Source organism: Mus caroli, unplaced genomic scaffold, assembly GCF_978045245.1.
Source record: "Mus caroli unplaced genomic scaffold, Mus_caroli_1 scaffold_7, whole genome shotgun sequence".
Lineage (NCBI taxonomy): Eukaryota > Metazoa > Chordata > Mammalia > Rodentia > Muridae > Mus > Mus caroli.
In genome coordinates this window covers 55,542,787-55,570,743 of record NW_028227262.1, presented here as the reverse complement: position 1 = coordinate 55,570,743, position 27,957 = coordinate 55,542,787, and the positions used below count along the sequence as shown (strand labels likewise).

Below are 27,957 nucleotides of genomic sequence, written 5' to 3'. Positions count from 1 at the left end.
ACAGAGTTCCCAGGCTAAAAGGGCAACCCAGTTTTGAGTCACTGATTTTAGGAAACCCAGAAATGATAACATGGACCAGATCTGACTGTGCTCCGGTGGGAGATTAACCCTGTGTTTACAAGAATTTCTTAAAAGTCATTTATCTGCAATCAAAGCTGGATTCCTGTAAATGCACTGCTGACCCCAGTGTCTTGCTTTGCACTTCTGCACGTGACTTCCTACATTGAACACCCACCTGAATCAAGCAACAAGTCAAAACCATGTTCAATTTGGTTTCCCACTGATGACCAGGTACACCAAAGATAAGCTCACCTTCTTTAGGAGGTATGTTAGGTATCTTTTTTTCCTCCTCTCTCTCTCTGTTTGTGTGTGTGCTCACTCTTACACAGTTGTTTTATGTGGGTCTGTACTTATGAAAACCCAGGGCAATATATGGATTCTTACTTGATTTCTCTCTCATTTTATTTATTAAGGTATTGACAGTTTGAATGAGAATGTCCCCCATAGTCTCAAATATTTGTCCCTATTTGGTGGCTCTTTGGAAAGAGTTTTGGGAGTTTAAACCCCCCCCATGCCATATCTAGTTCTCTCTCTCTATTTTGTACTTGAGGTTCAGCATGTGAGCTCCCAGCCTCCAAGCTTGCTGCCAGGCCTGTGCTCCACCATCATGAACTCTTATTCCTCTAAAACCATAAACTCAAACTCTTCCATCTGTAAGATCCTGGTCATGATCTTTTATCACAGCAACAGGAGAGTAATCTATTACAAGCAGGTTTCTCGGTCAAACCCACAGCTAGCTGAAGAGTAAGTCTCGCTAGACATCTTACTCTAGGGATCCAGTCTCTGCCTTTTGAGGCTGGACTGCAGACAGGCCACTACACCTATCCCATATGTAGATATGTTCTGTGGGGCCTGCTCCATGGGCCTTCTACTCATACAGGAAGCATTTTAATCATGAACCATCTCTCCAGCTCAAGTATCTCCCATACACATAGTTCACTGGAGTATCAAAATCATTTCATTTCCATTTGACTGGAAAATAAGTTGCTACTTTTAAGTGCCCTATATACTCTAGCACCTCGCGTGCATCATTTCCCTCATTTGTCCCATGAAGCCCGTTGAGATAAGTAAAATCTCCTCACTGGAAGATTAAGAAAATTGAATCCTAGAAAGGTGAGCCTGTGGGTCCACAAGCACCAAGTTAATCAAGGGTGAAGCCAAGACAAGAACTAGGGTTTTCTCTCTACTCCAAGTATGTCTTTTCACTCTATCCTCTTTCTAGAAAGAAATACAGTAGAAAGCAGACTTAAGGAAAGCAAAAAGGAGCATCTGGCACAAGTAAATTAGAACTTGCCACAACATCCATCATATAGGACATCGCTCTTACTATGAAATAACTGAACAAACTCATGTGGCTCAGCCATTTATGAGTTAGGCAATCACTGTGACTCTCCCTGGGGAATGTGCCTAAAGTTCCCTACTTAGCACCCTACCTACTGGTGTCTTCCGGCTTTCACCCGCACTCACACGGCACTATTTCTTGTTCCTTTGTTAATGCTGGGGATAGAAATCAGTGACCTCAGATTCTTCCTTTCATTATTTTTTCCTTACTCTTTAATTCCTGATGTTTGTGAGCAGCAAGCCAGGAGCACTCAGCAATTGCTCATTCCCAAGAGATTCGGAGACCCAGAAAAGAAGGTTTGGCCATGATTGGAGCTTCTCTTTTGTCATTTCCAATTCCAAGAGCATCTCTCCTCTCTCTGTGAAATAATTGAACTGCCAGAGTCGTATAGATGGAAAGAGAACAAAGGAGCTGATGTCACCAAAAGGAGCAAAAGATGAAAGGCATCGAGGATCGCCTAGCCTCTTGTGGCTGGGGGCTTCTAGACTCTCCACAATACCCAGATGCTGCAGCCAGGAAGTGCCACGTGAAAGACTCCTGCTATTCTGTTGCTTTTATTTCCTGAGTACTGCTTTCAGAGCTTCATGAGAATCCATGGGGCATCGTGTTTCCAGAAACAGCCTCTTTATTCACAAACGGTCTCAAATGGATCGCTCAGCTTAGACATGATAAAAATGAAGCACGCGGGGCTTCACGTTTCCTCATTAACAGACAGGAAAGTGACTAGTTGTTCTGAGAGCAGTGGCTCTGATGGTACCCCGAAGGCATTTTGATCATGGTCATCCTTAAGGCGAATCTAGGACCTATTCACTTCCTAATGAGCTGCCACTCCTGTACTTTTGGCTCGTTTTTATCCCCTGGCCATGCATCAGAGCAAATGACTGTCCTTTGGTGATGTTGTCCAGACCTCCTTAAGCCCACACTCTGCAGCATTCTTCTAGGTGCTGGAGAAACAAGCTGGGTTGGCTTATAAAAAAAATTGCCTCCTCCTGCAAGATCCCATCACCTCCGCATATTCTCCATGGGAGGTTTTGCATTCCTGGGATCCCCCCAACTCTCCAGGCACAGTCTTGAGCCTATGGCTTGTGTCTGAGTGGAGCTGACTGAATTAAGCATTGTTCCCATTCCAGAAGGTGAAACCAAGACGTGTAGATTAAAATCACTGGCCTAATGTCACAAAGGTAATTCACTGTAAGTGGTCAGGCTGTCATCAGATGGAATGCAGGGTTTTAATAAGGAGTATTTTAGTGGTCATTGTAGATACATTGTGTGCTGGTCAGCATTCTAGGACAGTTGCCTAGTACATCAGCAGTAGAAAAAAGGGGGATGAGGAGCCAAGCAAGGAAATGGTGCGGGGGGGGGGGGGGGGGGAGCAGGACCTTATGGAGTCATAGGCTGTGCACGGCTGCTGAAGTCCTTTGCCTTGAGTAGCTGTGCTTGAATTCTTATGAATTATGTTCATACTGTTACTCTATATGAGGTGCCTTAAGGCAACAGGATTAAGTCTCATAGCCCAACTGTTTTTGTTTTGCTTTTTAAATGTCTCAAATGTACAAATACACTTCATTGTACACCTTCACAGTATGGCAGAAATCAGACAAATTCTTGTCACTGGCACTTGGGACACCTGGCACTGTCCTGTCCTGTAGGTACCAGCAGCATCGCTGGCTTCTGCCACTAGGTCTTCATGCTCAGTGCCATGCCCAGTCACAGCAATTTGAATGACTCCTTGATGAATGTCCCTCAGGTAGTAAACCCATTCTCATGAGAACTGCAAACCTAGATCAAAGCGTTTACTATGGCAGTGAAAACAGCAAGTGCTTAATAAGTCTATTATTGGTTCACCCACTTTCTTGTCTTCCTTTCCATATATCTTCTTTTGTCCCTTTCAAAATAACCCAGTAGCCTCTGTTTCATCATTTCCTTTGAACATCATCCTGGTCAGATGCAGATGTGTACCTGTAGATCAAGACATTTGGCAGACTGAGGCAGAATAATCACATGAGCCCAGGAATTGGAGACCTTCTCCAGACACAGAACAAGAATCATCACAAACAAACCAAAACAAGGAAGCATTAAAACAAAGCCAGTAGTACCTCTGACGAGAAAACTAGACAAAGGAATTTATACCGAGGGTATTTTCATTTTAATTTGAGTTCATTATCTCAGTCATGGACATCACCTCTAGTGGGCACAGTTAAAGGGCAGTTCTTGAAAGCTGCCTATTAAGGCATGAAAGATAGTTTCTAAAGTATATTCTCTGGAATATAAAGAATGTAATTGCAGTTCTAAAGAATGTCAATATCTCATAATAGAGTTGTGTGGTTAAATAAATTTTAAAAATTAAGGTTGTTCAAAATTAAATCAATTGTTTTTTTTCTTTTTCTTTCTTTCTTTCTTTTTTTTTATTTCTTGTGCCTTCTTAGAATCTTTACAATGTTAATATATACCATCAATATTCATGAAGACATATGGTTTGAAACTTTTGTAATCTTATTTTTGTAACATGGGTTTTTATAGTTTAAGGTCAGCAAACTATCATCTACAGGCCAGATCTGGTTTACCACCTACTTTGCAAACAAAATGTTATTGGAACACTACCAGTTCACCCATTTACACACTGTCTATGGCTTTAAGTTTGAGTTGTAATAGAGACAAGACAACCTTGAAAATCTAAATTCTCTGCTGTTTAGCTTTCCAAAGGTTAAGATAGTTGATCCTATTTCTGGATGAGTAGTTTATGGCATGTACACTAGGGAACATTAGCTTGCAGAACTTCGATGTTGAAAAAAATTTTATAGCTTATCTATGCACTTGAGATTCTGTGATGTCAGGAACTTAAGAACTCCACTGAGGGTTTGTTACACTTGCAGATGTGTCTGGAATCTGGTTCTGACCTGTTGAATCAGAATAGCCATCAGAATCTATCCCCAGAAGGACTGGGGTAGTTCAGTGGTAAAGTACATCTCTAGTATGTGCAAGGCCTGTGACTTGATTCTTAGGACGGTAAGAATAGTCAGTGAGAAAGCCAAGGCGCTCAGATTGGTGGAAGCACCTGCTCTGTTATGTGTACAGCTAATGTAATGCAAAGGATAAAGTTACCACAAAAACTGGATATGTTTCAGTTTTCTTTGTCCTAGAATTCTTCAAAAAGCCTTCTTTGGGTAAAGATACATGCATCTTACCCAAGGCTCTTACAGTGCCTTGGAGGTCCCTTTTTCTATGCATTCTTCATGTTGCTATAGTTTAGTGTTATGTATGGACAGTTTACCAAGTCAGATAAGTCTGAGGCTCTCTTTCATCCAGGCTGAGCAAATTACCCTAAATAATGAACTCTTAGGTGCCTCCCCGAGTACTTACAGGAAGTTAGTTCACCTCAGGCTTCCATTTTCTCAATTAAAGCAAGTGGTAAGATCATCAACGTGGGCATAATAAACTATCACAAATAAGGTATCAAAAGCCTGGGTCTCAGATGTGCTCGGTCAGGTTAGTAAGGAACCAGACATGGTAGGTAATGCAAACCTAGAATCCTAGGACCTGGGAGGACGAGCAAAGAAAATTGCCTTCCAGTTCAAGGCTGATTTGGGATACATAGTGAATTCCAGGCCAGCTTGGGGTATGAATAATATTTTGCTTAAACAAATTAAAATTAATTAATTAGTTAGTTAATTAATTAAAAGGGACAAAAAAGAAAACAGGAAAGATGTCAGCAAGGAAATTAGCGAATCTATAACCCACAGGGTGGTCAACTTGTCCAGGGAAAGAGCCTTGTAAGTTATCATCCTTTGATTTCCCTGGTGACCATTATACAATAAAGCCCTGAAAATAAAAGATTTATGGAAGGAACGATGAGAGACCAAAGGGGAAGATAAAACGGTGGTGAGGGGCGGTGAGACAGAAAGATCATCTGCATCTCTCTGAATTCTTTTACCACCTGTTGCTTCCTGTGTGGTCTCCAGGAAAGGGTCGGCTTCCTTCTGCTGCAGTTTTTACCCTGGTCATACAGAGCCCTTCCTAGGATGGTTGTAGATATTACATAAGACACTGTAGGCAAAGCACTCGACACTTCAAAAAAGAAGTTCAAGCAAGGCTATTTCTCCACTACTCACACCGTGGTCCCATCCGTTGCTGGAATAAGGCTCCTGAGGAAAAGACTTCTCTTTGTTTATAGAGAAGTCTGATTTCTGTTTTTGCTCCTACTTAGAATTAGATCCCTTAGGAAACACAAAGCCAAGGGAACAGCTCAAAATCTGGGATTAGACTAACAGCACAGGCAGATCCACCGTGGAGCTATGCACACAGTAAATCCCTCAGCCTCCACTGAACTGTGCACAACTATCATATCTCCCCAGTGCAGCTCTCTCTCAATCTCTCTCTCTCTCCCTCTCTCTCTCTCTCTCCCTCTCTCTCTCTCTCTCTCTCTCTCTCTCTCTCTCTCTCTCTCTCTCTCTCTCTCTCTCTCCCCACCCCCACTGGCTGTTTGTAGCATGTTAGGAGCAGACTTAATTAAATCCCTAAACAAGGAAATGGCAGACTCCAAAGGAGATAGAGGAATGCCTGTGTCCAAACCAAACAAAGGAGAAACCATAAATACCAAGGCTTTGAGACATCAACACTGATACTGAAAAGGTTCTTCCTGCCCCTAAACCTGGCTCTTTAATCCCTTGGTGATTTGCCTTTGGCTGTTCCCCACTGAGTTGAGATTCCAGGCTGAATGTGAGCACCTGGTTCACACACCTGCTTCTAAAGAGGTCCAGAAGGCTGAGTGTGAAATGTCAATGTCCTGCTCCATACTCTGAACTGAGCACAGTTCTAGGACCTGGGGCAAAAGTACACGCACACGCACACACACACACACACTATCCTCACTGTACTAGAGCTCACAGTCCAAAGAGGGAGACAGACATTAATCAAATTAACGGGTACAATACTATGAAGCAAAGCCCCAGGGTGTTCTGAGATTGCATTGTGAGTCACCTGCCTAGAAGGACAGGGATCACTTCTAATGGAGTCAATAAAGCTAATGGTGACAGGAGAAAGCACAGCCTTGTCACAATCCTGTGACAAGAAGGAACAAGGAGCATCATGGGGAATGAAAGAAGTTCTGAGGAAATAGTATAATACAACTCTGACCTTCCATAATGACAGCTGACAGCTACAAGGAGATGTCTGTCAGATTTTAAGATGTAGGCCCTGGAAATGGGCCCACACTCTGGTGGAAGGACACACATCCACAAATATATAGATGGCACAAATTGCATTGGGTAGGTCTAAAAAAGTAAAGAGAGAGAAGATGATAAGGCCGGTAGGGAAGAGGGGGTAGGTATGGAAGGGGTTGGGAGAAAGGGATCAATAAGATCAAAATGCATTGTTTGAAATTATCAAAGATCTAATAAAATAAAAGAGAAAAGGAACATTAACGTAATGAAACTCATTTCTTTGTCAACCAAAAAGTTTAATTTTAAACTGTAAAAACCCTAAAAACCTTTATGGTACTCATTAGGAATTTTTGCTACAATGATGGCCCAAAGTGACAGAACAAATATATAGTTATGCATGAAAAAGATAAAATGGAGAAGAAGAAGGTGGTTAGACCATGGTGACATGAAGCAGCCATATTACAGACTGTCTTTATGTACCAGCAAAGAGAAACACAGGAACACAGAGGTGATGCAGCTTGCATTTGAGAAAGACCAGAAGAGACTAGACTGTCGAGAGAACATGAAAAGCCAGTGGAGGCTATCTGGCAAGATGTGGGGCTGGGATGTTCCAGTGTGATCAGCTGTGAAAGTGACCACATCCTGCTGAGGATCCTTTGTAGATCCCAGACAAGGGAGCAAAATCTTGATCTGCACCCTGGAAATGCAAAACTCTGTTCTTCTGAAATAGGAGTTGACAGAGCTCCAAAGAGAAATCAAGCTGTCCAGGCTGACGGGGCAACACTAATAGCATTTACATATCTGTGGGTCACGTTTTGAACTTGGCTCAGCAAGGATTTGTGATAGCACTTGGCACTTTTCACTAGCATCAAGAGCAGAAGCGAGACAGTGGCCACCCGTAATTCCAGCACTAAGGAACCAGAGACAAGGGCCCCTGGGGCAAGCTGAAGCTAATCTAACTGCAGTCAATGAGTACACCAAGAGACCAGGCCTCAATAAACAAAGCGAAAGTAACCAAGAAAAACAGCTCTTGATAACCTCAGGCCTCCACATGCACATGCATATACATGCAAAACACTTACACATACATGCACCATCCCTCATCATATCACACATACCATATATACACATGAACACTACACACATGCATATATATATAGATGCACATCACACACTGTACACACTACACACATGTTCATAAGAAGAAGAGAAGGTTCAAATCTCATTCTAACCAACTTCCCAGAAAGTGGCTATCAATGATGACATCAAGGGTGACCCATATTCTTCACATGGATGTGGAGGGGAGCCAATTGGCTTATAGGAGTAGCTATCAGTTTAGAAGACAATGGGGGTAGTTTAAATGGGAATTGTGCCTATAAATTGCCTAGAATTAAGAGGATGCATGTGTTAGCTCTTATCTTCATTACCAAAATATTCTGCAATTGTTCCTTCTCTGTAGGAAAAGACAGGAGGAAGGAGAAAGGTATTTTGTGATGAGAAAATTGCGCTGTAGTTCCTGTTACCAGCATTAGAAAAGATCATTGTCAGGAGGGTGTGGTGAATTTAGACTAGGGAGTAGCAACCTCCCAGGAATCAGAAAACAGAGCAATGCATTTTCAACTTTTGGATTACAGCTTCACAGATAGATAAACTTTATGGTGTGAAACAGTAATATATATCTTATTTTACATTCTACTTGATTAAGCTTTATGCTAAAGCATATTTCTGGTCATGATTCATAAAAATGATCTCCTGACCCCAAAAATCATAACCTACAGTTTGAAAAACACAAGGTTCAATAGTTCTCATGCGAGTCCTTGGGGGAGCCCGGGAGCACCTTCATGTCTGGAGGCTGTTCCCACACTTCAGTTTACCCTGGCTCCTGATGAGTTCAGGCCCTGCCTCGCTCCTCCCCTTTCCTCCTTAGACACCTTTACTGGTGAAGCCTGCTTCCTTCTCAGTGTCCAAGCTTCATTTATTGTTTCACTTTCTAGGGACCTGATTTAAGAAGCGGATATATTTTTATATTTGCTATGGCATGGGGGTAGAGGCAGGTGGAGATGAAAATTAGCATCTTTCTAAATTAATGAATGTTAGTTGAGTGGCAGTTTTGTGCCTTGAACTCCACAAAGCTCGAAGTAAAGAGACCATTTGCAGACTCTCAAAGCCATGGAGGCTTAGATCAGAGTGCATGGGCATTGCACCCGTTCCTCAGGTGGAGTCTCCACACATCTGAATTGTGATTTAACTGGACCTAGCCTTTGTCCTCATCAAAAGAAACTTTCTTAGCGATAGAATGAGACCATTTACTCAAAGATGGGCAGAAGCAGATCTCCTCACTCACCTCTCTGAAGCAGCATACCTGACTCAAAGCTTACTCCGGCATGTGACATGTGTGTGTATAGATCTCAGTGGCAACGTGGGGACTTAATTCTGGCAGACATCTATCCCGTTTCTGCTAGGCTGTTTGGGGTCCCCAAGGGGTACTGAGGACTGCAATAGCAGAGAAACCAACCCACTGTTTGAGAGCTCAGTGAGGCAGCTTGTTAGAGCCATACTCAGATGAGACCCTATTGCTGGGTAGCTGATGGACTATGGATTTGTCTCTTCATTGCTCTGAGCTTTTCTTCCGATACTAGAAAAGGAAATTATTAATGCCTACAGACCAGGACTTCCTGACAGTATGAATGAAAGAACACCCAGTACAGTCCCAGGAACATTATAAGCTGTTAAATAAATATGAGCTAAGTATATTATTTTTAACATTTAATGCACATAGTAGGGAGGTGGGGTGGGGAGGCAGATACCTAAAACAGCTTTTTCCGCCAACAAGCTAAAGAACGGCTTCTAGATGGGAAAAAATTAGATAATTGGGGCCTGACAACTCTAGACCAGTCTCAGATTTTTATCCCCCTCCCCCCCGCCCCGGCTTTGTGTTATGCTAATGAATAGACACTCTTTAGCTGTGGGGGGTCACCTAATAGCTCTGCAAACTTTGTAAGCTGCCTTCTGGCTTTGAAGAGCAAGATCTCTTACATCAGCAGTCAAACCCATAGGGACCTTCCAGCCCTTTTTATTTACTCTTAGTCCCAAATGTTGGCAACAGAGGCATTAGGAATTCATACACCTTTCCTCTATCTAAGGCATTGTTTTTATCAACCGGCAGTGGCAGTTCTCATATCAAGTATTAACATTACAATTGATAATAATAGCAACATTATAGTTATGAAGTAGCAATGAAGTAATGTTATGGTTGGGAGTCACCACGACATGGAGACTGTGTTAAAGGCTCACAGCATCAGGAATGTTGAGAACCATTGCTTTAGGGTTTCCCAGGTCAGCTCCAACCTGCTCAATGGAAAGCAGCTCCTCCCAGACCACTAAGAATCCCAGCTGTACCCTGCTCTCAAGGATCTGTGGCACTCAGCGACATTGACCCTCAGGGCCTGCATCAAGTTCTCCCTAAAGGTCTTACAGTGAAATACTGACTTCTGTAACAGTGCAATAATGTCAGAGGATTAGAAGTGACTAGAACTCATTGGACATCTCAGGAAAAGTGATCAGTGGCTCTGACTTTGAAAAACGTATTTCAACTCGCGTTTTAAAATCTAGCGTGGATTTTATCTTAAGAGCAAATCTCAATTTTGCCTTGCCACGTTGTGTAAGGTCAAAGGTCACAGAGCTAGAGTATCAGTGGCCTTAGTTTACACACAGACCCATACACAGATATAGACACACATACATACATACATACACACACACACACATACACACATATGCATCCGTAGGGATATACACAAAAGTATATATATATATATATGTGTGTGTGTGTGTGTGTGTGTGTTTAAATTGGTTATATCAAAGTAATATTTTGTTATTGGAATATATTTTAGGTACAATGGATTACATAAAGTATCTTATCTCTACTAGATGTTTTTTGATGGACAGGAACCATGTCCTGGTTCTTTTACTAGAAAGCAAAGGCCTCTACTCACAGCTGGAGATGCTGCCAGAGCAACAAGCAAATACATAGAGGGATAAAAAGAAAAGTCTCCAGGAACCTTCCCTTTCTCCTCTCTCCAGAGCCCACTTGCTCAGCCCAGACAACAGATGCTCTTCCTGCTGCATTTTTGGATGCCTGACTGAACACCACTGTGCTTGCCACTGTCTGGGATTATAACTTCTGGACGACAATGTGAAAAGAAGAAAAAGAACGCGTATCACATCCCACTATTGTCTCTGTCTCTTAGAGCTCCCTTCTTCCCATAGCTTGGACTGGAAAAATATCTGCTGGGCTGGCTGCCTCTGTGCTCCATGCGCTAGTTAGGACTCATGTTGCTGCTGGATCCAGATTAGTAGATCCACGGAAACTCCATGTCTAGATTATACATGGCATACTGCTTTCTTCTGCATGCTACCTATCTTCTGTCTGGGGTTTTCAGTTACATTCAGTGGGAAAAATGAAGTCTCACTTGTGGTGTGTGTGTGTGTGTGTGTGTGTGTGTGTAGTACATGTGTGTGCATGTGTATGTTCAGGTGTGTGCAACCCTAACTTCTGTATGTACATGTTGGTGTGTGCATATAGTATTTGTACATAATGTGTATTTGCATGTAAGTATATTTATTCACATAGTAGACTTGGTTGTGTATGTGTTTAATTAGGTAGTGTACATTGTCTATATTTTCCAATTACATGAAAGAACTGAATAGATACAGAGAACTCTATACGGAGGGTTCATAGATGGATGGCCTAATGATTACTTTTCTTCTTTGGTAGCATTCCTACTACCATCCAGCACTATGAACCAGCAAGAGTGAACCTCCCAGTTGAGTGCCAATTATGTTTCTCCATGTCCTCTGCCACAAACATGTGGTGTCTTTAGCAATAAGATCTTCTTGTCAAGGTTGGGAAGGTAACCAATAGCACTGGCAACAACCTGTGATACTTGGTGGCAGGGGGTCTTTGGAATCCCATTGGTCAACAAGTTAAAAAGATGTAAGCCATTCCTGGAACTAAGGATTTTAATGGTAGCATATAGTATTTAGTTGGGGTGTTGTCTTCCCATTATGTATTCTATTTAAACTTCTTTTGTATATGTATGGATTTTAGGGCGTTTCTACAACAGTAGTTTTTCCTATGTCTTTTTAAGAAGGCTTTCAGTGTTCATTTTTCCTCCCCACATTCTATTCCTGCCGTGCCCGCCCCATCCCATTCTCCTGTTCTAATTTATCTTCTCTCTTTAGAACACTAGATTCTATTTCCTCTTCCTTAGGAGATCCCCCCTCCCCCCTGGCTCTTCATTAGCTAAATACTATGAATATTCTAAATGAAACATAAAAAAAGCATAAAACCTAGCATCCACACATGAAACAATTGCAGCATTTGTCTTTCTGAGTCTGGATTGCTTCACACAGGATGGTTGATTCCAGCTCCATCCATTTATATGAAAATTCCATAATTTCATTTTTCTTAATAGTTGAATAGTATTCTATCGTGTAAATATACCACATTTTCATTATCCTTCATCAGTTAATGAAAATCTATTCTATTTCCAATTTATGCCTATTACAAATCGATCAGCAGTGAACATGGATGAGCAGATATATTGTAGTAAGATGTAAATTCTTTGTGTTGGGGTACCTACCCAGGAATACTATAGATGAAACATGGATGGATAGATGAATGGTATAGATAAACCTATTTTCAGTCTTTTTTTTTTTGGTTTTATAAACAACTTGAGAAGGCATTTGAAGTCAGTTTTTACATAGAAACTCTTATGATCACACAATATCCCAAGTTTCCTTTTATGACACACAAATGCTTTTAAATTAAGCAATGAAGAGTGTACCACAGAGAAGTATGTCTATTCCCAGTGGTAAGCTAATTTCCTAATTAAGTTCCTATTGTCCACTTTACCAAAAGGAAATGATATACACTTCTAAATTACAGTGCCAGTCATGATTTAGGAAACAGTATGCTCACAAACATAGAGCTGACAGTGTCCTGATAAGGATGGAGTAAATTCCCAAAACAGTTGTGTCATAATTTAATGGCTAAAAAAAAATCTAAATGTGAGATTTGCTGGCACTGGTAAAGTGAACATTTGCCTTGTAGGATGTGCTCCCTGAAGGATTTCGGTGAGCTGATTGTTGGTTTTTATAGCCATGACTTGCAAGTGACTGTGTGTGAGCATTTTGCTAGATATCCACATGTTAGGAATAGGTAAGTCATCTTAGGTATGCGCTCAGACAATCAAATTTCAGTTAGGAAAATCTGAATGAACTGAACAAATATAATGAAGCTGCACAAACACAATTGTGAGCCCTTAAAACAACAAACTTTAAGAATTTGGAGGTTGTAGAAATGTTACAACTATACATGCACCTTGTGGAGTATACAAGCGTGGAGCATGGGCTTTAGAATCAGAAGCACTGAAATTTTGAATCTTTTAATTTAATGTAACCCTGACTTCATGGTCAGTAATTTGTGGTGTGTGTGTGTGTGTGTGTGTGTGTGTGTGTGTGTGTGTGTAGTGCGTAGTGTGTATAGGGGTTGTGGGTGTGCATGTGTATGCCTATGGATGTAGAGGGAGGACTAGAAGGCAGAGGCAAACCTCAGGTGCTCTTCGATAGTCACAGCCCATTTTGTTGAGATAGCATGTCTCATTGACTTAGAGCTCAATGAGTAAGACAGGCTGCTGGTTGCGAATCTGCTTGTTTTACTTACTTAGTGCTGGGATTACAAGTACCATGTGTGACCACACATGAGAGATTGGACTCATGTCCTTGGGCTTAGGTGACAAGCACTTCACAGACTCAGCTATCATATTTAACTTTTAAATATAACAGCTGTCATATTTAACTTTTAGAAAACAATAAAAGTATGTTTAAGAATTGTATCCAAGTGTCTAAGATTTAATAATCTCAAACCTTGCTAGAATCAAGCATGAGGCAAGGGCTCAGAATCTATATGTGACAAATACTCTTGGTTTTCAAACAGATTACAGCCTCCAGTAAGCCCATCAGAAGCTGCATATTCCATATAGGGAAAATTCATTTACTACTTCCAAATTACTTAACATCAGTGATTAATCTACTGTGTCTTAAATAAGTTGTGTCCTGGGCATTTCCATTTGCCAACATCACTTATTACAAAACCTACTTAATAATAAATAGTTCACTTACATGCAGGTGGGCATCTCAGAAATTATGGAACACAAAACCACAAAACACAACATCCAAAATCTCAGTTGTGTCATGTGGCTGCCTGGGAGCCGTGACTCACTCTCACTGTCCAGAATAAAGAAAAGGACTACAGTCCTGTCCATGATCAAAATGAGTACATCAAAGTGAGGTTTGAACTGAGAGTGTGAAGCCTTGACACCATCATAAAGCTGAAAAAGAGTCACTCAGCTCATCCTAAGTTGGGAGCTATTTGTACAGCTATGTAACACAAGGCTATCTGCTTGACACAGAAAATGAATAACTTCTAACTGATTGATATGTATGCCAAATGAATGAGTTGGTTCTCTTACGTATTATCTTTAAGAGGAATGGTCAGGCTACAGAAAGTTTATTAGCAACAAGCCAGTGTTAGATATTTGAAGTTTGGCTTTTCATGACTCTTATAACCTCAATGAAATAATTGTAACACTCTTACTATGGGCAATTCTTCTCATGTATTTTGCATAGTTGTATCTTTATGTAATGGTTTCTGTCTGCTACATCTCTTTGATGCTGCACTATACTTATACCCTCTGGATATAAATATTTAGAATAGAATTATGTTATAGTTTCTTTTCTTTCTTTCTTTCTTTCTTTCTTTCTTTCTTTCTTTCTTTCTTTCTTTCTTTCTTTCTTTCTTTTCTTCTTCTTCTTCTTCTTCTTCTTCTTCTTCTTCTTCTTCTTCTTCTTCTTCTTCTTCTTCTTCTTCTTCTCCTCCTCCTCCTCCTCCTCCTCCCCCCCCTCCTCCCCCTCCTCCTCCTCCTCCTCCTCCTCCTCCTCCTCCTTCTCCTCCTCTTTCTTCTTCTCCTTTTGAAGACAGTGTTTCTCTGTATAGCCCTGGCTGTCCTGGAACTCACTCTGTAGACCAGGCTAGCCTCGAACTCAGAAATCCGCCTGCCTCTGCCTCCCAAGTGCTGGGATTAAAGGTGTGCACCACCACATAGTTTCTTAGAAAGAGGTAGTAGTGGTTCTCCTCCAGGGTTCACATCCTCACCAGCCAAGGGTAGTGGCTAGATTTATAGTGCTAGATAGGGATTCCATCCTACTGAGCAGTCATTAAACAATGCTCTCCAAGGAGGATATAAGTGACACTATTACACCTTTTGGGGTATCTTGTCATTCTGGTCATTAGGTTTGGTGGAAGTCACAGCTGAGTAAGACTTTTCTCCCTTGGTAGCTTATGTGACTCCTTCTGCTTCTATGTGTGCTAATCCTTAGTGGAGCAAATCCAGGTCACTTCCATCTTCAAGTTCTCCTTCCAATGTGTGTGGTGTCTTCAGCAATAGTGTCTTCCATTTCTGGGACACAGCTGAGGACCATGACAGAAGAGGGAGCTGTGGTTTTGATGAGATAAAAGTTGAGCCCTTTCCTGAATTTCAAATAGGGTTGAGTCTTTGATTCAAGTAAGCAGAAAATAAATGGCAACATCATGATTCCAAAGTGGTTTAGGAAGCCCTAGATCACCATAGCAATGATTCATTAATATCATTTGTTAAGCCCCTTGTGAGATCCAAGGCCATTGGAAAGTATTTGCATGTAATTCACACAATAGTCATCTCTGTGTCACCTTGGTGACCAATGAGGTTCAGAAATACTTAGTAACTTGTACAAAGCAAAGGCAGCAAGGGACGAGCATGATGACGCACTTCTGGATCTCCAGTTAATCAGAAGGCTGATGCAGGAGAATTTTCTTGAGCCCCATGAGTTCAAGTTGTGTATGGATGACATAGCTGAGCCTACCTAGCTCTACTTAGCTGGCTCAATCAAGGAAATAAACAAGCAATCAAACAAATCTTGGATAGCTTTTCATATGATCCCTGTTGAAGTAAGTTCAAATGTAAACAAGGCCTGAAGACTGTTTGAGTAGACAAAGCATGTTACGTTCAAACTTGCTTAACTTTGTTGTTGGCTCTATTGTTGTTTTTGTTGGATTGATCCTAGAGCTTTGAACATTCTAAGCAGGAGCTCTACCATGGAGTTACACTCCTGGCAACAACCTTGCTTACTTGCGAAACAATAAGTAAAACTTAACTTGATCTATTTCTTACAAATGCTTATAAGAAAAACAGAAACAAAGCTTAGGCTCAACCAATCAGAAGTGACAAACTCAAAATTATATAAGTAGGGACTTCCCAAAGGGGTAGACCAATTACAACAGCTACATGACTATAACCAAAGATTTTCTATTTTACTTCTGTGTCGTACAGAAGGCTCACTTGTTTTTCCCTTCTAGGAATTTCTGAGCCACTTCTGGTTTGGAGCTGTCCAATTCAAGAATCACTGCTCCAGTGAACTTCATTGTGCCTTACTTTATCTCTTTACCATTCTTTGATTCACCCCATGAATATGAACTAGCATAGGGTGGAAATGCCCACTCCTCTAGGATGTCTTTCCTGTTTTCCCTTTCTTAATAGATATGAGCATGGTACTAGACCCTTTAAGTTTCCTGACTTTTATATCCAGCAGAAATTATTAAAGATCACAGCTCTCTTCTTAACAGCATGCCAAAGCAGCCAGTCTCAACATAATTAACAAAATATGTTTGACATGTTGTTTATGGCTCTATAAATGGCACATGGATAGCATATTTTAATTACTTGCCTCTGCTTTGGTTTTCAAGATATTTTGAGACTTCAAATAAGTAGACCATGTATCATCTTAAGTTGAGCTTCCTGTGCATAGCACAGTATACAACTGTGGTGGTTTGAATATGCTTGGACTAGGGAGTGGCACTATTAGGAGATATGGCCTTGTTGGAGTAAATGTGGCCTTATTGTATCACTGTGGAGGTGGGCTTGGAGACCCCCTCCTTTCTGCCTAGAAGCTAGTCTTTTCTTGTCTCTGTCTACCTTTAGATGAAGATATAGAAGTCTCAGCTTCTTCAGTGCTATGTCTGCCAGGATGCTGCCACACTCTCTTCTTAATGATAATGGACTGAACCTCTGAACCTGTAAGTCACTCCCAATTAAATGTGTCCCTTATAAGAGTTGCCTTGGTCATGGTGTCTGTTCACAGAGATAAAACCCTAACTAAGACACCAACACAATGAGCACCAGTGAGTTTTGTTGAGTTGAACAAAACTATGTATTTTCATTTAAAACCCAAATGAAACACAGGTTATTGCTTGATAATAAAAATAGGTAATATTAACTGAGAACTAACTCTGTGTGATGTGCTAAGCTAGGCAGTTTGCTTATGATGATTTAGCCAAAATAATAAATTCCATGAGATAATGATATTCCCAATTTTCAGTGATGCTGAAACTCTGGAGCAGCTCAAATTATGTGTACAAGGTCACAGGACGCAACCCAACTATTCTGACCCACAAAACTACACTTGGAACCACTATAATGGTTGTTCATAAAAATGCATGTAAGAGGCTGGCAAGATGACTCAGTGAGTAAAAGAGCCTTGAAGCCAAGCAATTTTTCTCCCAGGAGAAAATGTAGTCCAAGCTTTCCCCTGACTTCCTCGTTCATGGACATATACATGTGCTCATAATAATGAATAAATAGAAAATATGAATGAATTCATAAATAGAAAAAATTGAAGAAGAAGATTCATAAAATATACTTGTAATTTCATACTACACCTATATTAATATTACTATACCACTTCCCAAAAGTGAGTTTTAAGAGTTATGCCAGGTGATGTTTGAATTTTACTTTAAAACATTCTCAGGTAATTATTAACTATATCTCGTTGCTATTCTTTGAGAACATGACACACACACATACACACATACATATATACACCCATACACACAAGCTCACGAATGAATGAGAACATTAGTTTCTTAGACAAGTCTCCTTCGTTTTCCAATTCATTTTCCACTGCAGCTGCTTCAGGCACTATCCAGTGTCACAGTACAGAGATGATTAACACTAACAGAGTACTCACAGCCTAGTGAAAGACAGCTACATGATCACATGATCACAATGGGACGTTCATGTAGAGAATCAAATGACATCCTGCCTATGTGAATGAGATTTGCCTGAAACAATATTGAATAGGGAAAGAGAATCCCCTGGAAAGAAATGAAGAAGGTGGTGTCTTGAGAGGAGCACAGGAAAGATGATTCTTTTGAGTAAAAACTGGGTCTAAGAGACATGATCTCTGATGTTAAAGTCCTCAGCAGGCACCTTCCATCTCCCTCTCCTCTGTCAAGACTGCCTCTTCCAAATAGAATACCAGCAAGTCTGGGAATATCAGCACTCCAGGCTGAGCCAGAGCACTGTGCTGTCCATTGTAAATATGCTTCTACACCAACACATGGAAATATTCTTCTATTTATTTATTGTTTTAATGCAGTGATTGATTGTGGCTGTTGTAGGGAATCATGAGGTTTCTAAGGATTTCAGCACACCTTTTAGATACCCTGAGGGTCCACCCTCTGAAATCAATGAAATGCCTCATGAGCGTATTCTTTCAGAAATAAGACCTTCAAAACCAGGCACATAACCCCCTCCAATTTCCTATGGAAGGCATTATTCAAATATCCTGGAGTGACGGATGGTCTAATAATTTGCAAAAACGTGCTCCTTACACTCTGAGGTCAGCCCTGTTTTACTTAAAATTTTATACTCACACAAGTACCATCTGGAGCCCACATCCTCTGTCTTAAGCTTCAAATAAATCCTGATTTACCTCGGAAATGTTTGCCAAAAGTCTGCCTGCTAGAGAAGTGGCTAATTTCTCCTCTCTGAACATGCCTTTGCAGTATATGAAACATAGTAGACGTGTAATAAATGACTGTCCCCTGAGATGCTCTAGGATGCTACAAAAAGGACCTATTGGGAAACAAAGGCTGGGCAACCTCAATTGTCTGAGAAGAGAGGGAGGACTGAATCTGGCAAAAGGCAGGTTTGTTTTGTTTTGTTTTGTTTTGTTTTCCTTTTGCTTTCTTCTTTCTGGCTGGAGCCTAATCCACATAAAAGCTCCCTGTGCAGCATCAGCACTATGACTCAATGCCACAGCAGTTTCTTCACCAAACACTCTCCAGCTCATGGAATGTATCAGTCTGGGACACGTTGTGATCTGATGAAATATCTGTAGAGTAAAAAACAAACAGAACAAAACAAACAAACAAACAAACAAATCAAAGAGAGAAGAGTTCGAGGCCAGCCTGGTCTACAAAGTGAGTGCCAGGACAGCCAGGGCTACACAGAGAAACCCTGTCTCGAAAAAACCAAAAAAAAAAAAAAAAAAAAAAAAAAAAAAGAAATGGGTAGGGGTCATGATACTGCTCGGTGGATACAGCACTTGCTAGGCAAACATAAGGAACTGAATTCAGGTCCCTAGAATGCATGTAAAGCTGGACATATCCACACATGACTGCAATCCCAGGATACTTATGATGAGTTGGGAGGCTAAAACAGCAGAAACCCGTGGACCAGCTAGGCCAGCCTAGATGATGGCAATGATGCTCTATCTCAAACAAGGTGGAAGGTGAGGACCCACATCTGAGGTTCTACGATTTCCCTTCATATGTACGTACACACACAAACACAAACATCCTGAAAGGCTCATGTAACCATTTGGTTCTTCATGAAGCCTGAGCCATGTTTTTGGTACCCCACAGCCAGTCATTTGTTTATGGCTACCGCCTTGCAAAAAGACCTTAGTGAAAATGCCTTCTCTCTGGGTCAAAAACAAATGTACATAAATGATTTCCCCGATAATTCTAAAGTGTTACCTAAGTCCAGCTCTGATTCTAATGTATACAGAAAAATGCCTTAAGCCTTTGAGTCTAAGAAATGAAACTTGTGTACCTGCTGCTGCTGCTGTGTGTGTGTGTATTTGTGTGTGTGTGTGTGTGTGTGTGTGTGTGTGAGTGTTTGCACATGCGTGCGCACGCACACGCATATATGCACTGAGGCTGTGTGACTGCTCTCTTGTACACATACACACACTCTGAGCAGTGAGGAGCTTGCCAGGACCGGACGTGGACCACTCCTATACTTCATATTGAGTTCCCTTAAAAGCAGGAAGTACCCCTTCCTTTTTAAAGGGGAGTGTCAACACTGGCAGGACTCTTTCTTGAGTTTGATTCATAGTCTTTTAAGTCAATTCCTGGTAGGACGTGAGTCCTACATACACACATGGTTTTCTTTTCCAGAACCGGGGAAATGAGTAACTCCTAAGGATTGGACCAGGAAGAACACCTAGAGTTTTAGCAGGTTTTTACCTTTGTGGGTAATAGTTAAAAATATGACATTAAGTCACCTAGAATTTTGTTATGTAGCAATAACATTTTTACCACTTTTATGTAAAAAAAACCCTACCTATTAAAAAATCATCATAATGATAAGTAAAATTCTATAGAATGCATTTTTTACTGAAAAATATTGTAACCACTTTTCTTACATGTGTAATTCTAGATATTTTCAAAAATCATTATATACAGAGACCACTTAAAAATTCATTGAATCCATATGAGAGACAGTCAGTAAGGTCAACTTGGATCATACATCAGCACTGTTAATAACAAAGGACCCACCAGAAAGACCCAACTTGATTTTCCCCTGAATAAAGTGAACTGGCTCCTGAGCAAAATTGAAGTGCCAACATTTACCAAGAACCTGCTTCATAGCAAGATATTTGTGAAGTACTTTACAGACGCTAATTTTGAGTAATCTTTTCAAACGCCATGCAGCTGTTCCTGCTCCTTCCCCTTATAGACCAGGATCAATCTGGGAGCTGAGTCCACAAAGAAAGTGTATGACCTTGATGTGGTGGCTTAAACCCATCCTCACCACTGCATGCTTCTTTCCTCCAGACATTTAAAACTGGTCCCCCAAAGTCTTGTTTCTTCCTACACTCAGGCTTGGGGCTTCCTACAGACAGTCACCCCTCCTCACCTTCCACATCTCCATGAAACAGCTCTGCTTCATGGCTAGTGCTCCTGACATGTGCTCTCTTGACAAAGTACACTTTTGTTTCTTGCTTCTCAGAGTGGAGATTGATGACTTTTGCAGTTCACTTTTACATTTGCCTCTCTGTCCTTGGCTAAGACTCCATGAGTCCCTGCATCTATCCATCTCACAATCCATAGTGTAAAGGGTTGGCTGGCGAGTGCCACACCATTCTCAGTGTTTTAAACAGCCATATGCCAGCTGCTATCAGCTCATTTCTAATCCTGTGGTGTTAAGTTCTGCAAAGATAAAGAACAAAGGATGAGAGCAGCCGTTCAACACACTTGTTTGGAAAAGAGGTGGACTCTGGAAGATTCTTCCATCTTAAGTTACTTCTGGACCAAAAGCTTTAGCCTACCCAAGTTCACTTTTGCCAAGAGAATATGCAGACTGCGTCTGCATTCCAATTTCAACACCATGGAACTTCAAGCTCAGAGGGCTGACACCAAATAAAGGAGGTAGGAATGGGATAAGAGGTTGGTTTTATTATTATTTTTATTGTCGTTATCATTATTTTATTATAATGCTATCTCATTATTAGTTCAAGCTGGCCTTGAGTTCAAGATCCTCTTGCAACAGCCTTCTGAGTTCTAAGATTCCAGCTATGTAATTCTGAATTTCCTTGGCGAGGATTAGTAATTGCTAAATGTCTTGTTCTAAGGTACAGCAATTACACATACTTCCTTTAGAAAGGGTCATATCCCTTCAGATTCCACAGTTAAAGGAAATGCTGCCCCAAGCCCTGCCTTGGAATTTCACAATGCATATTAGCCCATCTGAGAAGCTGAAGGTTGGAGAAGGGAGGGTCTGAGGGGATGGGCTCAGCACATCTATCTAAGTTTATTTTGCATGTTTAGCTGTAGAGTGCTGTCTTAGATTAGATTTCACCAAAAGCAGACCTGGAGATAAGGATTCAATGCAAACAGTTTTATTTAGAAGGTGAATGTATAAGAAGTATTAGCAGGGGAGACGGGAAACTAGGCTGGAAATAGAAACCAACTCAACTTGCATTAAGGAACTAATTTAAATTTTTTGGACGACCAGTCCTCTGGACAGCTTTGAAGAATGTGCTTCACAGATGTCTTAAGGATCGAGGAGTTGCTTACTTAAAATGCTCAACAGCCATAGTAAATGGAATTCCTTCTTCTGGGGAAAGGAACACACTCTATGTACAGTATTTCCAACTTACCTAGCACAGCACAGAGAGAGAACATGACCTTAGTGATGATGGTGACAGCAGGTGCTTGCCATGGTACCCTTGAGTCATTGTGCAGTACAGGCAATGTTGATTGACAGGCCTGCAATATAACGATGTGGGAAGCATGCTCTCCCCTCTGTCCTTTTTCTATTTCAAGCAGGAATCACAGGAAGGCCTAGTAGGAGTAGTATTTGAGAAACAGAAATAGGAAAACAGAATGCCCAATGCATTTGAGTAGTCCAGTGAATTCTAAAAAGCTCTGATTTAGTTTGACACACAGAGACAACATTATTCTATAGCTGGTAAAACTCCAAAAGGAATTCCCAAAAATGCTACCAAATACCAAGTACATAAATTTCAGGCTCAGCAGAAATAGCCTTGGAAAATCATAATGGGTAGGATGCTGCCACACACAAGAGCTTCAAAATTCCAAACATCATCAGGTTCTAACTTTATCTGTCTGTAAAACAGCAAAGTTATCTTTCCTCAGCAATGGGCAGAGGATGACATCCTACCTGGGCACTGGAGATGATGGTCACAGGCTGTTACATAGAAAGGAAGATAGATGTAGGCATAAAGGCTATGAGGACCCTTTCTTAATGAGGCTACATCTGCTAAAGTCAGATCATATCATCCTGGTAGAGAAAAACAACTGAACATCGTGGTAAATATCACAAAGACAATAGAAAGGATAATGAGGAGAGAGAACCTGGGGGAGAACAAAATGAGGCTGAGTGATCCAGAATGACATCTCAAAGGAAGGAAAATATTAGCTGACTTGGCTTTAATAGGATGGAACAGGAGAAATGGCATGTTGGGAGCAGGAGACTGAGTGTGCAAATACCCCATGATGAGAACATAACTGGAGTAGTTCAGGAACACAAGAGAGGTAGCAAATATCATAAAAGGCAGGCTGTGATTAGAAAAGTTAGGCAAGAAAGGCTGCCGTCAGAATTCTGTGTGTGTGTGTGTTGCATGTACACATATATGTAGATGCATGTGCATATGTGTGTATGTGCATGTGCACATGTGTTCAGGTGCATGTACATGTAGAAGCCAAAGTCAGATGTCATTCCTCAGGTACCATTCACGGTCTATTTCAGGCAGAGTCTCTTAGTCCCCAGGCCAGCTGGATAGGGATCCCTAGGGGATGGATGATGGGGCTCCGTCACCATGATCTGCTTCTTTAATAGAAATGTAAATTTAACATAACCTTTTCACTTTTCTTTTGTTCTAAAGAAGCAGCTTCCCAAACCAGCAAATCACACATGCTGAGAAACTTATGCTGTTCCATGCACTGTCGAACAACCTCCAGAAGGAAATTCCCTCAAGTGTTTCTGGGAGACCAGGCCAGGAAGGCTTATCCTGTTCTTTGACTTTTCTTCCCAAGATCTAGAGCCATCTCACAAATTGAAACCAGTCCTTTAAAAACCACATGTCAACCTTCTCTTCAAAGACTCTCTAGTCCTAGGTTCAGAAGGCAATAGCTTCAGGAAACAGAACACATCCTTAATATGACCTTTTCCTGTTGAAAGGAGCTGGGCTCAGAGTCTCTACAGAGACACTGATGTACAGTCTTAACCCTGGCAAGACAAACACTCCATGTACTGTCAGTGCCTGGAGCCAGGATTCCCATGATACAGCTACAAAATTTTGCTTTGTGCCATTTCGCTGTGGTGGATCAGCTTTAAGAATGCATCATCCGTGAGTGTCAAAAAGTGTTGATTATATAGTGCCTAGCAAGGTCAGGTTCAGGAGCAGAGAAGGAAGAGCCCCACGCTTGGGCTGAAATCATGGCAGAGGTATCTATTCTCCATGGAAGCGTTACTCGGGTGGGAATCAATCTCAATTCTCTGTCGATGGCTATTGCACACCTGATCTATGCTCCTTAGGAAGGAATAATTCACAGGTCTCGGGTGCCAGTTATACTGACTTCTTAAAGGGAAAAGACATTTTTGACCACCTAATAATTCCAGGCACAATGAAATCAGTGTCAGAAGATACATTCATGTTGAGAACTTCAGGAGCATGGAAAGAGAGGTAAATCATGCTCACAGCCTCCTTTGACTTGACGGCACCTAACTGGCTATGCAGATGCATATAGTCCTCTGCTTCCTTCGTCTCACGAATTAATAGACCCACACACGTTCCTCACAGGAAGTATGTGAGGGACTTGCAGCATAGCATGGCAAAGTTGGCAAAGGACTGTCTGTTTCCTCATCTGCACAAGTGAGTGTCAATTGGGCCTGTCTGAGCTATTTTTACTTTAAGAGTAGTTATCTATGGCAACACCAGATGTAGCCAGAGTAGCCACTGTTGATGTCATGAGCTGCCAGCCATCTACTTAGAAGGCAGATTGTAGGCATTCAAGTGTAGGACCCTGAAGGTACTAGACTCTTCCCTACTTCAAAATATCTTTCAAAATAAAACCTTAAGATCTTAACACAAAATAATACAGGATGGTTACGTTATTCTGAAAAATAAGTCTAGAAAAAAGGAAGGTTAAAGATTCAGTGTAGAGTCTATGGTTTGGCTTGGATTACATCCCTTATTTGAGAACGCCAGTTCTCTAGTCTGTTCTGTAATCCCACTCGATCTACTCGGACTGGATGGAGCTGACTCTAACTTAGGGTGGGACAGTGAATCTGAAAACCCTGGGGAACAAATCCTTTGCATGGGGAGGGGCTTCTGTTGAAGTTACTGAAAGATGCTCTCCTTTCCTGGGCTCCAGAGGGCAGGATTAGTAAGTGTGGAGAACAGAGAAGGGAGCAAATGCCAATTTTCTAGGAGTAGGGTAGGATGTGAGCAGGCCAGGAGGCACTTTAAAGCCCCAATGCTTGCCCCATCTGGAGTTATTAACAGTCCCTTCTGTACATAATCCAATGGGACCCTTCTAGTTTTCACTTACACTGAGTTCGGCTGAGATTCTGTGCTTACCAGTGGAATCATTTTGACTAGCCACTTAAAAAGAAGCATTGCAATTTGTGTATTCTATCCTGTCAGTATTCCTCCTCTTTTTCTTTTTTTTTTCCTCCTCTTTTTCTCCTCCTCCTCCTCCTTCATCCTCCTCCTTCTTCCTCCTCCCTCCCTCCCTTCCTTAATCTTTCCTTTTCCTGCTCCTTCCTCCTTTTCCTCCTCTTCCTTCTTCCTTTTCCTCTTCCTCCTCCTCTTCTTCCTCTTCCTCTTCTTCTTTTCCTTCTTCCTCCCTCACTCCCTCCTTTCTTTTCCTCTTTCTCCTTCTTCCTCCTCGTTTTCTCCTCCTCTCCCCACTTTTGTCACTCTCTTTGATTATTTTTTGAATGAATAATTGTATTGATCTACACATGTAAATGCTTTCTTTCCTTGCTGATCTTCTATGTCCTGTGGGAGCTGAGCCTCCAGTCCTTCTGCAGAGGCATGAGGCTGCTGCCTCTCACTAATCCCCCTGCCTCCAGGCTTCTTCCTCAGTAGCAGGTACTCAGAAGGATGGAAATTCTCATGACACCCACCCATTGTCAGTTTCTCCCACACTGTCCTGTACCAGTGGGCTGGAGACCATCAGCTTTCATAAAGACTTTGGCCTGAGGTCAGCTTGGATGCCTGCCTGGTCTTTCAAAGCACTTTCCGTCTACTGTCTCCAAAAGCAGCATTTTCCATAAACATCTCTTGTTTCTTTTGTCTTTCTTTCTTTTTCTTTTTCTTTTTTTTTTTTTAGTAGAAAGATAGTCAAAGATGGGCAGATGGTCTACTAGTGATAATCCAGAGACACACAGCACAAGGATTCAATTGGCTTCCAAATGACCATTTGGGGTGTGACTGAAGTTTTAAATTATTGTAATAGCATGAGGGCAATGGTAGCTCTGAGTCTTAAAGACTTCGGAGGTGCAGTGGCCTTTGCATTACTGTTAGCATGGTGAAATAGAACAGGCTACAGAACATTTGCTACCAATTATGGCACTAGCTCACTGTACTTATAGTGAAAAAATAACAATGAGACTTGTTTTTCTGATCTCTCCCCAGGATTTGTAGACTATTTGTTTTAATTATCTTATAGATAAATATGGATGAAAAAAATCCAACATAGATGGGATTTTCTATAACAAAGAACACCCCAGTTGTCTTTGGATGTGAATGCTGATCTTAATTTAATAAAAACTAAATCAGGCCATGCTGGAAGTTCTAATGCAAGGATATATTTACAAGGAAGGAAGTGCCATGGGTCAGAAGATAAAAATGGGCTTTAACTATGGATCCAAGCTTGTGGGTCATACCCACTCCTCTTTGTTGTGCAAGGTGACTTGGACTAAGTGGCCTCATCTTCCTGGATTCTAAATTCCTCCCTCTGCCAAGGATACAAAGATGCCATCCCTGCCCCCTCAGAAGCTGAGGAGAAGAATGAAGGAGATCATATGTTTGGAAATATTTGGGTGTTCTTATCAATATAATGAACTTCAGGTAATGATCCCCTAATTTATGGACTACTACTAATAGACCTGTTAAGTGTCATGTTTTAACCATTTCTCCCTCTCAATAGTGTCACAGGTCTCAGCTACTCATGGTTAGACTATTTTTGAATTGTTATTTAAAAAGACCTGGGTCCAGGTGATGTCTAAGAATGGCAGTTTATAATGGTTCAGCTTCCTGGAGCCTGGGAAACTAGGCATGGTTCTGGCATCTTCTCAGCGTCTACTGGGGGGCTATTTGCTCCATCAGAAAAATCATGTAAGGTGTCCCCTGCTGAGACAGAGGAATCAGGCCAGCTCTGGTGTCTCTCTCTTCTTTAATTTGTCTTTTGGAGAAGGGTGTGTCATCCAAGTGGATGAAGGTCACAAGGCAACTTGAAGGAGTTGGTTCTTCCCTTCTAGGACATGGGTCCCAGGGATTAAACTCAGATTACACATCAGGCTTCAACACAGACTATTTTACCCATGTCTCTCTCTTGAGAACTCTTTCTCTTCCTATAAAACAATTAATGTCACCATTCTTGACTTGATTGTATTCTAATTACTTCCCAAATGCCTCATCTCCAAATATCATTAATAGATGAATTTGGGACAGAGTATCCAACACTAGGACTTCTGGGGCCACACTAAACCACAGAAGTAAGGCTTGATCTTCAGAAAAATTACAAAAATAAAAACTTACTATAAAACTCTTTCACTGATTATCTGAAACTGAAAATTAAACTGAACCAAGCCTCCCACATTTTATATGATAGCCTTTTCTTTGGTGGTTAAATAGGAATAACTAGAGCAGCTGTTTTCAACCTGTGGACTCTCAACCCCTCTGAGGTCAAATGACCCTTTCACAGAGGTCATGTAAGACCATCAGAAAACACAGATATTTACGTTATGATTCATAAGAATAGCGGAATTACCGTTATGAAGTGCAACGAAAATAATTTTAGGGTTAGAGGGGTCATCACAACATAGAAAACAGTATCAAAGGGTCACAGATTAGGAAGGTTAAGAATCACTGCATCACACTAGTTAAGTCTCTCTCACTGACAGACACTTAAGCTGTGAGGTATGGTACTATGGCCATTGAATGTCCTTTTTGTAAATGTTTGTTAATCACTTCAGAATTTCATACATTATATTTTGATCATATTTACCCCCTGTTCTCCCATCAAGTCCAATTTGTGCTGTATGTTATATGTCTTGGGCATGTAGTCAACCTACCAGAGGCTGTACTACTAAAGAAAACTAACTCCCCCCACCCCCCTGGCAGCAGCTCCCCAGCTAGGTCAGGACTCCATATCCACATTCCCATCCATGCTGGGCTTGTTTCCTCTTCTGGAGGCTGCCTCTTCACTCACATATTGCTGTACTTTGTCGAATGGAGGCTTTTTTAGTTTCATGAGGTCCCATTCATTGTTGCTCTTAATGCCTGTGTATCAGGGTCTTTGTTCCAAAAGTCCTTTCCTGGGCCCGGGGTTGAAGTATATTTCCTCCATTCTCCTCTGCCAGCTTCAGAGTATCAGGTCTTATGTTGAGGTCCTTGAATGTGGAGTTGGGCTTTGTGCAGAATGAGAGATAAAGACCAGGCCTCTCCTCTCATGGTGCTCTCCAGTTTAAACAG

At 41.3% G+C, this 27,957-nt stretch overlaps 1 long non-coding RNA gene across 6 annotated transcripts in view; it reads left to right on the top strand.

The window, feature by feature from the left end:
- The window catches only part of LOC115031311 (uncharacterized), a 395,022-nt gene that overhangs the window by 263,387 nt on the left and 103,678 nt on the right, over positions 1–27,957 (top strand). For 4 of the 6 annotated variants that reach the window (XR_015047587.1, XR_015047585.1, XR_015047586.1 and 1 more), the window contains exon 4: positions 16,641–16,735. The exons of the other annotated variants lie outside the window; for them this stretch is intronic. This is a non-coding gene — a long non-coding RNA (uncharacterized LOC115031311). The remainder of the gene's footprint in view (positions 1–16,640; positions 16,736–27,957) is intronic. 6 annotated transcript variants of the gene reach the window in all.